The sequence below is a fragment of the Oratosquilla oratoria genome, chromosome 6 (genome assembly GCF_046742065.1).
Source record: "Oratosquilla oratoria isolate Oo_2021 chromosome 6, ASM4674206v1, whole genome shotgun sequence".
NCBI lineage: Eukaryota > Metazoa > Arthropoda > Malacostraca > Stomatopoda > Squillidae > Oratosquilla > Oratosquilla oratoria.
In genome coordinates this window covers 42,838,864-42,853,863 of record NC_134782.1, presented here as the reverse complement: position 1 = coordinate 42,853,863, position 15,000 = coordinate 42,838,864, and the positions used below count along the sequence as shown (strand labels likewise).

General features: G+C 41.2%; 1 protein-coding gene across 4 annotated transcripts in view; it reads right to left on the bottom strand.

The window, feature by feature from the left end:
- Positions 1–15,000, bottom strand: part of Pkc53E (Protein C kinase 53E) — a 415,647-nt gene that overhangs the window by 170,296 nt on the left and 230,351 nt on the right. The window lies entirely within an intron of this gene.

Below are 15,000 nucleotides of genomic sequence, written 5' to 3'. Positions count from 1 at the left end.
CCTCTTCTGGCCAGCACCCCTTCCTTCTCCTTCCCCCTTAATTCTCCTTTCCCCTTCCTTTTCCTTCCTTTCTTCCTTCCCCCTTTCCCTCCTTCCTCTTCCTTCTCCTTCCCCATTTCCTCTTCCTCCTTCTATTTACTTCCCCTTCCTTCTCCTTTCCCCTCCTTCCCACTTCCTCTTACTTCTTCCTTCCCCACTTCCACTTCCTCCTCCTCCTTCCATCTACTTTCCACTTCCCCCTTTCCCTCTTCGCCTTCTCCTTCCCCCTACTTCCACATTTCCTCTTTCTCCTTCCATCTACTTTCCCTTTTCCCTTCACACTTCGCCTCCTTTCCCTCTTCCCCTTCTCCCTTTCCTTCTCCTTCCTTCATTTCCTCTTTCTCCTTCCATCTACTTTCCCTTCCCCATTCCCTCTTCCCCTTCTCCGTCTCCCTTTCCTCTTACTTCTCCTTCCCTTCCTTCCCCACTTCCTCCTCCTCCTTCCATCTACTTTTCCCTTTCCCCCTTCCCACTCCCCGCTTTCCCTCTTCCCCTTCTCCTTCCCCCCTTTCCTTCTCCTTCCCCCTTTTCTCTTACTTCTCCTTCCTTCCCCACTTCCTCCTCCTCCTTCCATCTACTTTCCCCTTCCCCCCTTCCCACTTCCCCCTTTCCCCTTCTCCACATCCGCCACGCTGGGACACACAACTTCCGTCGCCACCTCTGGATCGATTTCCCTCTCAACCCCCCTTCCCCCCTTTCCCCCCTGAGGGGACTTGGGACCTGGCGGGCTAAGCCGCTATCACCCCCTCCCCCTCCCCCTCCCCTACCACCTCCTGCAAGCACCGTCCTATCTGACAGTTCAACTCTTACTATCCAATACGGCAATTAAGAGAAACTCCCTCTCCTTCTCTCTCTTTCTCTTTCTCTCAAAGTCTGTTTGTCTATGTCTCTCCTGTGTGTGTGTGTGTGTGTGTGTGTGTGTGTGTGTGTGTGTGTGTGTGTGTGTGTGTGTGTGTGTGTGTGTGCGCGCGCGCACGTGTACATGCATCTTAGAGTTGACAATTCTCCTGAATAAAGGAGAGAGAGATAGAGATAGAGATAGAGATAGAGATAGAGAGGAGTTTGGGGTGAGGGACGTGTTCCTACATCATAAACGTTTTACAAAAGTTATTTTCAACAGCGTAACCACCACCTTGCATTGTCAACCCAGTTCCGAAACAACCAATTTGACAAACAGGTTTAACCCAATTAGCATCTCGCACAATTACTCGTAGCAATTAACCAAATTACCCAAACCGCAATTACTGACAAAATTAAACAAAGAAACAACAATTTTCCTAAACCGACCTTAACTCTAATTACGGTCTTGCATGGTTAACCCAACTTAGTTAAGTTAACCTAATCAACAAGTGTTGCAGGTTTACAAGTTATTTCGTGTGTTATGCAAGATTAAAGTAACTGTCTTTCTGAGCTATCCGAAGTTACGTCAGTTATGTAGTGAGCGTAACGTAATATTTATTTCGTGAGATTTATGTCGTGAGAGTAACATGAGAACAATATCGTGAGAATATGGTCGCGAAAGTAATGTGAGGGTAACAGAGTTATTTCGTGAGAGTAATATAACAATGTCGTGAGAATAAATTCATGAGAACTCTGTCGTGAGAGTAACAGAAGAGTTAAGTCGTGAGTTTTTTGTGAGAGCAATATGACAGCAATTTAATGAAAGTAACGTAAAAATTAAGTCGTGAGAGCAATATCACAATAATATCGTGAGAAGAATGTCGAGAGAGTAATGAAAGATACTAGTCGTGAGAATAAGATAATTGCGTCGTGAGAGTATTGAGATAGTAGTAGTTCCTATAACCCACTCAAATACCGCCTAATTATACACACAAGGCAGGTAGTGGTTATCGTCAGGGTTTACCACACTGAAGTACAGGGTACGTGCCCCACTGAAGAACAAATCCAGTGCAGATAACCTAAATGAAATATCTTAAGTAAGCCACAATGAACAAAAGCCATGTGTGTCAATCATTCATTAAAAACCAGACCGAAAATAAACAATTTAATAAATTATGTAAATGGAGTAAGATTTTATCATTAATAAAAGAAATAAACTACATTTGTTTTGTATGTATACATTCATTTGCGATTGAAATTACGGCGCAAATTATTAATACACGCAGGAATATTTTTTCCAATAAACCAGTGTAATTGCAAAGCCTAAATTACATAGAGTTGTGTGCGTTGGGCTGCCCAGAACCGATCGCGAAATTTAAACTGTGGCGAAATTTGACCCAAACGCGAAATTTAGAATGATCGCGAAAAAAAACGAAAGTCAAGCCATAGCAAAAGTCGACTTAATGCCACGTGATTTTAGTCATACGTGGGGCTCCTCTCCCTTCCCCCTTCTCCCCACCAGGAAAGTGAAGGGGGGGGGGGAAGGAGGGAAGGGGAAGGAGGAAAGGGACGAAAGAAGAAAGTAATGGAAAGAAGAGTAACAAGGAGGAGGATGAACAGGAAGAGGAGGAAGATGAGGAGGAAGGAGGGGAAAGAGGAATGAAGAAGAGGAGAGGAAAGAGGAAGGAGGAAAAAGAGGAGGAGGCGGAGGGGAAGGAGGAAGGTGAAGGGTGGAGGAAGCGTAGAATGGAGGCGAAGGAGGGGAAAGAGGAAGAAGAGGAGAGGAAAGAGGAAGGAGGAAGAGGAGGAGAAAGAGGAAGGAGGAAGAGGAGGAGAAAGAGGAAGGAGGAAGAGTAGAAAGGGGAAATAGGAAGGAGGAGGATGAGTAGAAAGGAGAAAGAGGAGGGGAAAGAGGAAGTAAGAAGAGGAGAAAGAGGAAGAAGGAAGAGGAGGGGAAAGAGGAAGAAGGAAGAGGAGGGGAAAGAGGAAGGAGGAAGAGGAGAGGAAAGAGGAAGGAGGAAGAGAAGGGGAAGGAGGAAAGAGGAGGAGGAGAAGGAGGAAATCATAATGAAAAAGGAACAAGACTCCAACGCTATTGACGTTCTGTCAGGGAGGAGGAGGAAGAGGAAGAAGAAGAGGAGGAGGAGGTTGTCATCTTTGACGAAAAGGACCGAGCTCGATTCCCACTGACCAAATCTTGGCGTGATCTTCCCCCGGACGTACGTGGGAATGACTGTTTCGACCGTTTTGACGGTTACGAACAAACCCGCCGGTATCGAGCCGGTTAAACGGTTATTCGGATTCCAGTCAGACGATCTTGGGTCGTTAAAAACAACAACAGAAACAACAATGGCAATGACAATAACAATACACAAATAAATATATACGAGTAAATGAATGATCATTAACAAAATATAAAAATGAAATAAAATTAAGAATAAACAAATAGAAGATTAATGATCATTAATACATAAAAAAAATAAAATAAGATAAAATAAAATAAAATAAAATAAACAAGATATAAATAGGATCAAATGTACGTCCCTCCCCTGTCTCCAAGCGATTCCATTTACTTCCGGAATTCCAAAGGATGGACCATTCCGGCCGGAACAGCAGCAACTGCTGCTGCTGTTGCTGCTGCTGCTGCTGCTGCGCCAGGATATCGTGACCGTTTGCACCAGAAACTGCACCATTTTCCGAAGGGGGGAGGGGGGAGGAGGCGGGGGAGGGGAAGGATGAAGAGGGAAGGGAGTAAGAGGAATAGGGGAAGGGGAGGGAGCAAGAGGGAAGGGAGGGAAGAAGAGTGGAAAGAGCAGTAAGAAGAGGAAGAGGAAGAAGAGGAGAAAAGAGGGGGAGTAAGATGAGGAGGAAGAAGAGGATGAAGGAGGGGAAGTATGAAGAGGAGGAAGAGGAGGAGGAAGAAGAAGAGGAAGAAGAAGAGGAAGGAGGAGGGGGAAGGAGGAGGAGGAGGGGAGGATGGAGGGGGAGGAAGGAGGGGAGGAAGAGGTACAGGAGGAGGAGGGAGGGGGAGTAAGAAGTGGAAGAAGAGAAGAGTAAGAAGAGAAGAGGAAGAAGAGGAGGAGGAAGAAGAGAAGAAGGAAGAAGAGAAGGAAGAAGAGGAAGAGGAGGCTGAAGATTTCATTCCAGGGAGAGGGGGCAGGGGGGGATAGGGGGAAGGGTGAGGGGGGGGGAACCCGGTTCTCGTTTCCATCTCTCGAACTCTGAAGACTTTCTCGAAGTCGCAGAAGTTCTTGGCGATTCCATCATCAGGTCTTCTTCGACCACGAAGAAGACCACTCGTTCTGACCAAAGGCCACTCGAGATGTTCTTCGTCTTCGTCTTCCGTTTCTTCTTCTTCTTCTTCTTCTTCCGTTTCTTCCTCTTCTTCTTCCGTTTCTTCCTCTTCTTCTTCCGTTTCTTCCTCTTCTTCTTCTTCCGTTTCTTCCTCTTCTTCTTCTTCCGTTTCTTCCTCTTCTTCTTCTTCCGTTTCTTCCTCTTCTTCTTCTTCCGTTTCTTCCTCTTCTTCTTCTTCCGTTTCTTCCTCTTCTTCTTCTTCCGTTTCTTCCTCTTCTTCTTCCGTTTCTTCCTCTTCTTCCTCCGTTCTTCCTCTTCTTCCGTTCTTTCTCTTCTCCCGTTTCTTCTGCCTCTGCTTCTGTTTCTTCATGTTCTTCTGCCTCTATTTCTTCTGCATATTTTGCCTCAGCCTCTGTTTCTTCTTCTTCTGCATCTTCTTCCTCTCTTCCCTCTCCCTCTCGCCTCCTCCTCCTGCTAAGTTCACCGTAAAACGACGATCCATCGGGATAGACTTTATCGCCTAATTATTTTTTTCTTTTCTCTTTCAGAAATTTTGGGTTCGGTCGACTTTTCAGTGTCATCGAGAGAGCAGTCAGGCGTTCAAACTTCTTCCAGTCCGTCTGTTCATCCGTTCATAACTTGAACATCAAGCGTTTTTAGCCGTTGGAGGGTACTGGGTATTATTACCCCTTCGCGCACGCGCGCACTCGCACACACACACACAGAGGTATGATAATTTTAGAGTAAGAGATTGGACCCTACGAGCATTGCAGCTTTAGTATATAATGCAATTAGGTAAACACGCAAATTAGAAAAAAAAATATACACGTACATACCTACAAACACACACACATGTATATATATATATATATATACACACACACACACACCACATATATATATATACATATATATATATCTTTTTCAACCACAAATCACTTAATTCCATGCCATCGCAATCGAGACCGAGAGTCGCTCGAAGGAGGCATCCGTTGGAAATTGAAATGTGGACGAGCCGAGGATTCAAACCCAGTTAACCCGTAACAAAGTTACAGTGACGTAAACCAATACGCTATCTTGATATCGTATTGGTTTACGTCACTAACTTAGTTACGGGTTAGCTGGGTTTGAATCCTCGGCTCGTCCACGCTTCAATTTCCGACGGATGCCTCCTTCGAGCGACTCTCGGTCTCGATTGCGATGGCATGGAATTAAAAGTGATTTGTGGTTGAAAAAAATATTAATTGATCACTGGGAACCATTCAGTGTGTATGTACATATATATATATATATATATATATATATATATATATACATTATACACGCACACACACACACACACACACATATATATATATATATATATAAACTCGTTGACACAAAAATATATGGAGGAACTCAAGTGCCAAGATATGAAATCTAAAACGAGTTTCCCTCCTCCTCCTCCTCCTCCTCGAGCGAAATCATCCGAAGAAGGACCGTGAAGGACGACTCTCACGCCGGAGCTCTCACTCTCGTCGGGAGGCGAGAGTGAGGCCCCACGTCACTCTCGCGTCGTGCGGGAATGGCGTGACGTGACATGTATCACGTAGAAAGTGTCACGTGATTTAAGGATAACAGGAAGGAGTACACCTGGCGGGTGAGGGATGACGTGGAGGAGTCATTGTGGTGGTGATCAAGGTGGTGGTGTAAATGGTGGTGGTGATGGAGATGGTGGTGGTGGAGATGGTGGTGGTGGAGGTCGTGGTTGAGGTAGTAGTGGTGATAGAGATGGTGGTGGTGATAGCGTTGGTGGACGTGATGGTGGTGTTGATCGAGGAGGTGGAGGTGGTGGTGGTGGTAGTGGTAGTGTTGGTGGAGATGGTGATGGTGGAGGTGGTGCTGATGGAGATGGTGGTGAGTCTTGTATTATTCCGACTGGTGCCAAACTATTCCATTCAACTAAAGGACTCCCCGCCCCTCCCCATTCCCCCAACTCCCCCCCCCTTTACCTCATTTCCGCAGCCCCCAGAAAGCCATTCCAAGCCCGCTTGCAGCCCCCTCGTCGCGCCCTCCCTAAACGACACAGCCGCCACAATCATCGTCCTCCTCCTCCTCCTCCTCTTCTTCCTCTTCCTCCTTCGGTAACTTCTTTTTCCATAAATAGATAGTTCATCATCTGGCCACCCCCCTTATAAGGGGAAAGAGACATTTTGGTGAGAGTCTGTGCATGTACAGGTATGTGTGTATGTACGTATTTATGTGTCTATGTATATGTAACTGTATGTATGCATGTACTGTATGTATCCCCGTGTGTATGTATGTACATGTATGTGTACTTGTATGTATGCATCCAGGTATGTTATTATTATTAATATCTTTATTATCATCACATTCATTAAACCTGTATTTCCCTTTTCTCCTCCTCCTCCTCCTCTTCCTGCTCCACCACACCACCTTCCTGCACCCTTTCCTCTCCCTCCTCTTCTTCATCTCTTCCTCCTCCTCCTCCTTTTCCTTCTTCACCTCCCTCCACGTCTTCCTCCTCTTCAACCCAATGTCGGCCTTAATCCCGGGCCCGCCTTTAATCCCGACCAATTTACTCCCCCCTTTTTTTCTCTCTCTCAGAGTTTCTACCTTCCATAATCCCCCCAGACACTCCTTCCTTCACTCTCCTCTCTCTCTCTCTCCCCACACGCAAACACCAGCACATCATCATCCTCTCCCTTGAGCGTCTTCTTAATCTGTCTTTGTCTCTCTCTGTGTCTCTATGTCCGTCTGTCTGTTTCTCTGTCTGTGCCTGCGTGTGTTTCTGTCTGCATGTCTCGCTGTTGTCTGTGTCTGTCTGTCTGTCTGTCTGTGTCTGTATCTGTGTCTATGTGTCTGTCTACATAACGGGAGCATTAATGAAAATAAATAAATAAATCAATAAAAGAAACAAATAAGTCTGGGGCGCAACGGCGATGAATAAAATCATCTAACGGCACTCAGGGTGAATGGTCAAGTGCCACCCGAAACGGTAGGGTTTAAACTCACCCTCACATGTACACACACACAAACACTCGATATTGCGAGATACAAAGACGGGTCACCACGAGCATAGCTCCCCTTCCCGTATAACACAACTAGGTAAAACACACACACACAGTGACCTCCCTCTCAGATACCTCCTTCCTTCCCTCCCTCCTCCTCCAAGTCGAAAAATCTTCCTTCTATTTCCTACAAACCTGATCTTCCTCTTTCTCCATATTCACCTCCATCTTTCTCCATTTTGGACTCCTCCTCCTCCTCCTCCTCCTCTCGTCTTCCTCCATTTTGGACTTCTCCTCCTCTTCCTCTTCCTCCCCAATCTCTTTTCATCCTCTCCTCTTCTCTCACCTCTTCCTCTCGTATTCCTCCTCCTCTTCCCTCATCTCTTATTCCTCTCTTCCTCCTCCTACTCTCCTCTTCCTCCCCTCCTCTTCCTCCCCACCTCCTCATCCCCTCTTCCTTCCTCCTCTCCACCTCTTCCTCTTCCCCTTTTCCTTCCTCCTCCTCCCTTACCTCTTCCTCCATCCCCCCCTAAAAGGCCATTTCCCTCCACCTGACGATCCCCACCCCTCCCCTCTCCTCCCCACACTCCCTCCTCCTTCCTAGCACGCATGCACACACACACACACACACACACACACACACACACACACACACACACACACTCACTCCACCTGCACCCCAACACAACCAATCTGAGCCCAGAGAGCTCGAGTGAATTTACAAATGTTCAGAATTTCTGTGCCTCCAGGCCTATTCATTCCTTTTCTTCCTCTTCCTCCTCCTCCTTGCTTCCTCCTTCTTCGTCGTCTACCCACTTCCTTCCTTCCTTCTTCATCTTTAACCTCAGCCTCTTCTTCCTCCTCCTCCTCCTCCTCCTCCGCCTTACTTCCTCCATCGTCTCTTATTTCTCGGACATTTCTTAAACCCTCTTCCTTCCTTCCTTCTTCCTTCATCCTCAACCTCAGCCTCTTCCTCCTCCTTTGTCAATTAATAATCTTCCTCCTCCTCAGCCAATTCACAATCCTTGTCCTCACTTCTTGGTCACAGCCGACATGCCCTTCTCATCTTCCTCTTCCTCCTCCTCTTCGTCTTCTACCTCTTCCTCTTCCTCCTCTTCTACTTCTCCCTCTTCCTCCTCCTCGTATTCCCAATTTCCTTCCTCCCCTCTTCATTCCTTTTATACTTTTTATCAATTCCATTTCCCCTCACCTTTGGAATTTTTTTTATTCCTTCTCCTCTTTTCCCCTCTCTCTCTCCTCTTTCCCCTTCACTTGACTGGGCTTCCGTCACAAGGACTCTTTCAATACATATATGTATGTGTGTGCGTGCGTGTGTGTGTGTGTGCGTGCGTGTGTGTGTGCGTGTGTGTGTATGCGTGAACGTATAAATGTATGTATGCATGCGTTTGTAACTATCCGTGTGTGGATTTATGTATATGCGAGCACGTATGTATACATTGTGTGTGTGTGTGTGTGTGTGTGTGTGTGTGTGTGTGTGTGTGTGTGTGCGCACGTACCCATGTATATATACGCGTTTGTGTGTATGTGTGCGTGTATGTGTATGCATGTATGTATGCGCGTTTGCGTGTGTGTGTATGTGTGTGTGCGTGTATGTGTATGTACATATCTATGTATATATACGCGTTTGTGTACGTGTGCGTGTATGTGTATGTACGTATGTATATATATATATACGCGTTTGCGTGTGTGTATGTATGTAGGTACGAATGTACGCACGCATACATGTACAGTATGTATGCGTGCGTGATTGTATGTGTGTGTACGAAAGTATCTATGCATATGTATTTTTGTGCATACATGTGTGAAAGCAAGTATACAATCATGCATTTTGTGTGTGTGCGTATGTGTGTGTGCGTACGCACACGAATGTATACATACATGCATAATCATGTACGTAGCCCCTGTTTACGCTCCTCCATTCCCCTATGTTTACATAGGAGAGTGCGTGCGTTCGTGCGTGCAGAATAGAAGTTCAGGTAATTGAAAATGTGTTTATAAGGCCGAGAAGTCTTTGTCTCGTCATTTAATACATGTAGGGCGACGGAGGGGGGCGCTGAAGGTCATTCCCTGTAAGGAAGGAAGGGGGAAGGGGGAAGGTGGGTGAGAGGTCGTGAAGGAAACTAGAGATACGAAGATACGAGAAGAGAGAGAGGAAAGAGTGAGAAGAGAGAAGAATGTGTAAGGGAAAAAGAGAGAAAAGAGGAAAGAGAAAAAGAAAAAAAGAGGAGAGAATATAAAAGAGGAAGTGTGACTGAAGGCGTGTGTGTGTTCGCGTGCGCGTGAAATGACAGTGGGATCAACATATGTGTAGTATTTAACATGTGTACAGATGCAACACTACACACACGTGTTTCCCATCGGCGGTTGCACAGGTGTTGGCACCTTGGCGGGGCACCTTCTGCCTCAGGTTCTGTGAGGGGAAAGGGGGCACAAATGAGGGGAGCTGATGAGGGGAGGGGGGGCACTGCGGGACGAGACAGAAGGAAGGAGGGAAGGAAGAGGAGAGGGTGAAGGGAAGAAAGTAGGAAGGAAGGATAGAGGGGGAAGGTTGGAGAGGGGGAAGGTTGGAGAGGGGAATGAAGGGAGGAAGGGGAGGAAGGGGAGGAAGGAAGGGGAGGGAGGGAGGGAGGAAGGAAGGAAGGAAGAAAGGGGAGGAAGGAAGGAAGGGGAGGAAGGAAGGAAGGAAGAAAGGGGAGGAAGGAAGGAAGGTGAGGAAGGAGGGAAGGGGAGGAAGGAAGGAAGAAAGGGGAGGAAGGAAGGAAGGGGAGGAAGGAAGGAAGGAAGGGGAGGAAGGAAGGAAGGTGAGGAAGGAAGGAAGGGGAGGAAGGAAGGGGAGGAAGGAAGGGGAGGAAGGAAGGGGAGGAAGGAAGGAAGGGGAGGAAGGAAGGAAGGGGAGGAAGGAAGGAAGGGGAGGAAGGGAAGATGGAGGGGGAAGGAAGGAAGGATGGAGGGGGTTAGGAAGGAAGGATGGAGGGGGTTAGGAAGGAAGGATGGAGGGGGAAGGAAGGATGGATGGAGGGGGAAGGAAGGAAGGAAGGATGGAGGGGGAAGGAAGGATGGAGGGGGAAGGAAGGATGGAGGGGGAAGGAAGGATGGAGGGGGAAGGAAGGAAGGAAGGATGGAGGGGGAAGGAAGGAAGGAAGGATGGAGGGGGAAGGAAGGAAGGAAGGATGGAGGGGGAAGGAAGGAAGGAAGGATGGAGGGGGAAGGAAGGATGGAGGGGGAAGGAAGGAAGGAAGGAAGGAAGGAGAGGGAAGGAAGGAAGGAGAGGGAAGGACGGAAGGAAGGAAGGAAGGAAGGATGGAAGGAGAGGGAAGGAAGGAAGGATGGAAGGAGAGGGAAGGAAGGAAGGATGGAAGGAGAGGGAAGGAAGGAAGGATGGAAGGAGAGGGAAGGAAGGAAGGATGGAAGGAGAGGGAAGGAAGGAGAGGGAAGGAAGGAAGGAAGGAAGGATGGAGGGGGAAGGAAGGAAGGAAGGATGGAGGGGGAAGGAAGGAAGGAAGGATGGAGGGGGAAGGAAGGAAGGATGGAGGGGGAGGAAGGATGGATGGAGGGGGAGGAAGGATGGAGGGGGAAGGGAGAAAGGCAAGATGGAAAGAAGAAAAGAAGGATGGAGGGGTGAAGGGAGGGAGGAAGGTAGGTGGGAAAGAATGAGGGAGGGAAGGAGGGAAGGAGGGGGAAGGAGGGAAAAAGGACGAAGGAAGGAAGGAAGGAGGGAGAGAAGGAGGAAAGGAAAGAAGGAGAGAGGGAAGGTGGGAAGGAAGGAGGGAAGGAAGGAGGGAAAGAAGGAAGGAGGGAAAAAAGGAGGGAAAGAAGGGAAAGGAGGGAAAATAGGAATGAAAGGAGGAGGAAAAGGAGGGTAGGAAGGACTGTGCAGAATAGGAAAGGTGGTGGGAAGGGGGCAGGAGGAGGAGAGGGGAGGAGGAAAAGGAGGAGGAGGAGGAGAGACAGGAGGAGGAGGAGAGAGGAGGAAGAGGAGGAGGAGAGAGGAGGAGGAGGAGGAGGAGAGAGGAGGAGGAGGAGAGAGAGGAGGAGGAGAAATGAGGAGGAGGAAGAGAGGAGTAGAAAGTAGAGAGATTAGAAAAAGAATAAGGCGGGGTAGAAAGAGTGGAAAGAATAGGAGGAGAAGGAGAAGAAGAAAGAGGAGAAGGGGAGGAGGAAGAGAGGTAAAGGAGTAGGACAAGACAGAAGAGAAGAAATAGATTAGAATAAAATAAGTAGTGGAAAGAGTGGAAACGATAGGAGGAGAAGAGGAGGAAGAGGAGTAGGAGAAGAGAGGAGTAGAAAATAGAGAGATTAAAAAAATAAGAGTGGTAGAGGGAGTGGAAACGATAGGACGAGGAGGAAGAGGAGGAGGGGGAGAGGAGGAGGGGAGAGAGGAGGAAGAAGAGGAGTAGGAAGAAAAGGAGGAGGAAGAAGAGGAGAAAGAAGAGAAGAAAGAGGAGGAGTAGGAGGAGGAAAAAGAGGAGGAGTAGGAGGAGGAGGAAGAGGAGGAGGAGAAGCTGAGATCTACGTCATCACCTTTGCCCCTTGTGTTCGGACTTCCTGGTCGAACAGCGGTAGCCTGAAGATGTTGGGAATCGAACACGGGACCACGTCTTTACGAAAGGAGGGAGAGGGGAGGGAGAGAGAGAGAGAGAGAGGGAGAGAGACAGAGAGAGAGAGACAGGTGGGGGGCGTCTTCTCATCAGCTGATTGTGTTGTAAACATAAACAAAGAAAATTATGGAGGAGGGAGAGGGGAGGGGGAGAGATGGGAGGTACCCAATTTCGGAGTGGTTAACCACCTGGGGATGGGAATAAAGGCGAAAATAACGAGGACAAGAAGTGAGATTGGATTCCCTCACTCACTCACTCACTCACTCCCACCCTCCGTCTCTCATCCCTCCCCATACGATCCTCCCTCTCTCCTCCTTACACGCGCACACACAAAAGCACGCATAAAAACATATATAAACATTACATACACACATTTTATATGTTATATATATATATATATATATACATATATATATACATATATACATATATATATATACATATATACATACATACATATATAGTATATATACATATGTATTTATAATATATATACATATATATATATATATAAATATATATATATATATATATATATATATACAATATATATATACATATATATATATATATACATATACATATATATACATATACATATACATAATATATATATATACATATACATATATATATATTATATATATACATATATATATACATATACATGATATATATATATATACATATATATACATATACATATATTTATATATATACATATACATATATATATATACATATACATATATATATACATATACATATATATATATATATATATATATATAAATATACATATAAATATATATTATACATATACATACAAATATACATGCACATATATATACATATACATAATATATACATATACATATATATATATATATATACATGTATATATACATATATACATTACTTATATATACATTACATATATATATATATTATATATATATAATTACATATACATGTATATATACAGATATACATATACATTACATATATATATATACACACACATATATATATATATATACATCTACATTATATATATATATATACATACACATTACATATATATATATATATACATATACATTACATATATATATATACATATACATTACATATATATATATATACATATACATTACATATATATATATATACATATACATTACATACATATATATATATATATATCATATACATTACATACATATATATATACATATACATTACATATATATATATATATATTTTATACATATATATATATACATATATTTATACATATATATACATATATATATACATATACATACATATATATATACATATACATACATAGATATATACATATACATACATAGATATATACATATATATACGTATATATATATATACATATACATATATATATCATATACATATACATACATAGATATATATATATATATTACATATACATATATATATACATATACATATGATATACATATACATATATATATATATATACATATTACATATATATATATATATACATATACATATATATATACATATACATATATATACATATACATATACATATATATACATATACATATTATATATACATATTATATATACATATATATATATATACATATATATACATATACATATATTATACACATATACATATATATACATATATACATATATACATATATATATACATATACATATATATGAACATATACATATATATATACATATACATATATATACATATACATATATATATATACATATACATACATATACATATACATATATTACAGGTGAAAAATGTAATCACACATTTGTCAATAACGTAGAAACCACTGTTGGAGTAGAAAAGACTGGAAACGGGGAATCTATATATCGTATCTACTGAAGTGGATTGCAGTTTGCATCGAAATATATAGATTCCCCGTTTCAGTCTTTTCTACTCAACAGTGGTTTCTACGTTATATACATATATATATATAAATAATATATAAATACATATACATATTATACATACATATATATATACATATATACATATACATTACATATATATACATATATATACATACATTTTACATATATATATACATATACATTACATATATATATACATATACATACATATATAGACATTATACATATTATATACATATACATACATATATATATACATATACATACATATATATATACATATACATACATATATATATACATATACATACATATATATATACATATACATATATACTGTATATACATACACTTACATATATACATATACTGTATATACACACACACACATATATACATATACATATTATACATATACATTACATAATTATTTATACATACATATATATATACATATACATATATATATATATAATATACATATATATATATATAATATACATACATATATATAATATACATACATATATATAATATACATACATATATAATATACATACATATATATATATAATATATACATATTATATATAATATACATACATATATATAATATACATACATATATATATAATATATACATATATATATTAATAATAACATATATATATATATATTATATATATATACATATATATATATAATATACATACATATATATATATAATATACATACATACATATATATAATATACATACATACATATATATATAATATACATACATACATATATATAATATACATACATACATATATATAATATACATACATATATATATATATATATATATACATATAATATACATATATATATATATACATATACATACATATATATATATATATATATACATATATATATATAATATACATATATATATATATAATATACATACATATATATATAATATACATACATATATATATACATATACATACATATATATACATATTACATACATATATATATACATATTACATATACATATATAATACATATACATACATATATAATACATATACATACATATATAATATATATACATACATATATAATATACATACATACATAATATATATACATACATACATAATATATATACATACATACATAATATATATACATACATATATATATCAATTCATATATAGATATGCATACATATATATACATACATAC